Here is a 4,508-nt window from a genome sequence, read left to right on the forward strand (position 1 = left end):
CGATTTGAAGTTTATACTGATAATTTCTTTGCGATTTTATTATTATTTGTTTATCAAAGACCACGTTGGAGAAAAGAATTAGAGTTTTATTTACAGCGATCATTGTATTTTGTCAAGCGTTATCTGCTTTGTTGTTTACTTCCATCTTTTAACTATAACCTTTGATTAAATCTATTAGTGTAGGCCTACTATAGCAGTGTTTGTCATAGGAGAGAAATCAGCACACCCATAGAATAAACATTATTGGTTCAAAGATTGCATATCCGATTTCATTTCCATTCAAGATATATATTGGTAACTAGTTGCAGGATACTTGCACAACAGCATAAAAGATGTCGTACACAAAAGGAAAAACAAGAGGCGTATTACTAATAGTTTTATTTTGTATCTTTATTTCAATATGCAAAGGACAAAACAGTAGTAAGTATTTACAATTTTTATCTGTTGATATTCTGCACATAGTAATTATAACAAAAACAGAGATATGGTCTTGGCAGGAAAACTAGACAGAAAAAGAAGGAATACAACGTGTCAAAACCCGAATAAAGTTGACCGACAATAAGGATTCCAAGATACTCGACAACGACAAAATGAAAGAAATTAATTGACAAAATTAATAATGTGTAAATATTGTATTATAAATTCTATAGTTTGTAATTTTGTTTCCCTATGGTTTAGAAATACAAATATGCATCGTTTGGAAACTCTGCGACGAGTTACAAACAAAATAGTAGGCCTATTACTGGCAAATAATGATGGTATACAATTATTGATGCTATACAGTAATATTATACATCATTAACATATTTATTATTAGGCCTGGCAGAAACACTGTGCCATGCACGGCGTACTCATGATTCTGACAAGTCATATTCCACTGGTTATGACATCTAATAGCCTAGCCTAGACATGCCTATCATGTTAGGCCTATAATTCGCGGATCTAAAAATCACATTCAACCCTTGTAATAAATTTCAAAGACCGTGTACGATACAATTATGTGTTCTATTTTTTATTTTTATTAATCACTCATCATCATAATAGTTCAGAAAGGAACAGTAACAGTAACCAACACATGGACAATTTCCCACAATGCTGTATAGTGGTAGAAAACAGATAATTATTTTTGTATGACATACGAGTATACATTAGTATACAAATAATCGAGCCATATAACCATATAAATATTGCAAAATACTATTAAAAATTATATCATTAAAACTTGTTTCCGTATAGTATAGGCTAAGCTTATGTGTACATTTTTTACATAGCTCTCTCGACAACGGATCCCACTATCACCATGAGTGACGATACAACTGAAATAGATATGTCTACATCAAATGGGAAAGAAACTACAACAAATGTCATGGCAACTACCCAGGTTAATAACCTAACTACAGTTACTGAAAGTGGTGATACGACAGCAGCACCACCAGATCCTACAACCAAACCAGCAACCGTGACAACGATGGCGACAGCAGCACCACCAGCAACAACCAAACCAGCAACCGTGACAACGATGGCGCCAGATCTTACAACCAAATCAGCAACCATGACAACCAAATCAGCAACCATGACAACCAAATCAGCAACCATGACAACCAAATCAGCAACAATGACAACCAAATCAGAAACCACGACCATGCCAGCTACCGAATTGCCAAATAATGAATTGATTGAATCATCGGGAGCCAACATGGAGTTAAACACACCAAGGGATGAGGTAAAATTAACAATAGTAATAATAGCTCGTAGAGGACATAAAAGGTGTGGTTTGCAATTGTTAGCAAGTGGATGTCATTTCGTCGTTAGTGGACCTGTGACGTGGTAAATCATCTCGCTGATAAATATTTGCAAATATTTCCGTTTATTGATATTTGCTAATTATGAAATGTTATCGATATATTTTATGGTTTTCGTTACTGTTTGCCTGATAAATATTTGCAAATATTTCCGTTTATTGATATTTGCTAATTATGAAATGTTATTGTTTTCGTTACTGTTTTAACTTTGTATGTGAGACGAGCATCATAATTTCCAGCTGTGAACAAATAAAGTTATCTTATCTATCTATTGATTGATTAAGTTTATTAGTAGAAAAAATACACGTAGGCCTACAACAAATTAAACAAATGCCACTCCCGAGTGCAAAGCACATTCTGAAAATGTTCTTAGTTAAACCTAAATCTCTAAATTAATGGATCAATCAAGAAATATACCTCACATGATATTATTCGTCAAATCGAATTCTGTTTAACATTTAATTTGTACCGTTTTCTTTATTTATTAGTTTGATGAAAACAAATTCCAACAAGCTATATCAAAAAATACTAAGATATACTGTGATCTTGAAGAATCGAATTGCAAGGACACGTTTGATTATATAAGGTACGGTAAATGGTGCAACAGTTTAGTAATATAATGTATAACACAAACAAACAAGACTTCTGACGTGAAATATGTGTATATAGGCCTAACATTTACAGTAGAACCTTTCTTTTTTTAAACAACTCTATGCAGAGCACACTCCATTATAGGAAAAATTCCTTGTGAAACGAATGGAAGGAATAAAAGTTTAACTCTAACCTTACAACTATATTAGGGGACACCCATGTGAATGGACACTTTTGTTGAGTCACAAAGGTGTCCCCTCAATAGGTACTATATTTGAATAGATTTTCTTCTTCCTCTAATAACACCGTAACATCAAACGCATATTGCTATAGTTTATGCAAGCATTCTCACCATAGTTCGAACAAATACTCCATGTTAAAAACATTAATAATATGAAAATCATGTAAGATACAATTGAAAAATTACTCATTGTAGTTTTTTATTTCTCTCAGTGAAAGGGACGTAATCATATATCACACTGGAGATGAACCATACTTCGATACTATAGAAACAGTCGCCGTTGCTGCAACCGGAAACACGCATGTTTCATTCTACATAAAAAATCATTACACCAGTACACAGTATGTGATGACTTCAGAAGAAACTGAGAACATGTTAGAAATACAGAAAGAAGACATAGAGAATGATCTTGGTTACGAATACGAAATTACCAAGCCCTATGAGAAGCCTACAGGGTTTCCTGCATGGGCAACAACACTGATAGTGTTTATTGTTATCTGTGTGTTCGTATTTCTGTTTGTATTTTGGCGTGCTAAACAGTTAGAGTAAGTATGTGACGTAACGTTTGGTAACATTTATTTGACCAATAATAAACATAATAATAATATTTGTCAATAATAACAACAACATAAATAATAGTACATTTGGATACAATAAAATGTTCTTATCGGTCTGGATCATATTTAGAAGTTCAATGAACTTGTCTCAAAATGACCCAGGGACGGATCCAATATAGTATAATAATAATTTGAAGTTCAAAAGTTTGACGTATTCAGCGAATGAATAAAGGAAGATTTAATAAAAAGAATTTTTGCGCAAAAACTATAAACCCAATAATATTAATTATACTTAGATAAAATGTGACGTTTAGCATGGTCATTCATTCTAATTCAAAGCCAAAATGTTTCTCTCCTCACAGTTCTCTCTTCCCCATTTCCAATATCTTCTGCCCCGTTATGATTGTTTAAAACAATATTACACTTTGTTTAATGAGGTGACTCATAACAGCCGAGGCTGACATGCATGACGCCCTCAAACACGAAACGAGAAAAAGATTGAGAAAAAAGAAAAATATTTGATGACTAAAAATAGGCCTAATCTTCTAATATTTATACTATCGTATTGCACGGATTGTTATCCAAAATATACACATTAATGTATGACATAAACTACAAAATCGTAAATGTTTTTTTTTTAAATGGCTATCATCAAAGAACTTATAACACAAGAATCTCCTGTTCTTCAATTTGCATTCAAAACACAGTATCGGAAGTACAGGGTTAAAAGGTCAAACTGTGCGACGCCATTTCACAGCATGGAGCAGCGCCCCCTCCAAACTAGGAAGTCAAAACTATTAATTGTGTTATAAGTTCTTTGCTATCATCCATTATTATTATAATAATCATTATATATCATAATTCCGTTCAGAAATTGAGACTATATATGCAATTACCATTATGTGCTAATAAAAACTTTACATTTTTCCATTAAAGTAAAAAACCTTTGGATATTGAAGTTGGAGAAGAAAAGGGAACACAAGTAACTCAGGCTACAATTATTGCGGAAGTGAATCAGGGCGTAAATGGTGACATTAACGAAAATACCACCAAACCCAAGGAAAGCACATCCGCTATTCAGACACACTACAGTGAAATCGTAGCCGAAACTGGTGCACCGGTTGTTGAAAAATACCTCAATAAGTCTTTGAAGGACAATCTACCAAATGGAGACGCTGGTGGAGATAAAGCAGAGGTTAACGGAAATGTAGTCGAAAGTAAAGAACCTTCACCACCATTACCACCACCGCCACCACCAGTAGAATTTTCGGCAGACGTACACAGTGACGACTGGCAGAAAGGAGACTTTCCTGAGCC

Source organism: Antedon bifida, chromosome 6 (genome assembly GCF_963402885.1).
Source record: "Antedon bifida chromosome 6, ecAntBifi1.1, whole genome shotgun sequence".
NCBI lineage: Eukaryota > Metazoa > Echinodermata > Crinoidea > Comatulida > Antedonidae > Antedon > Antedon bifida.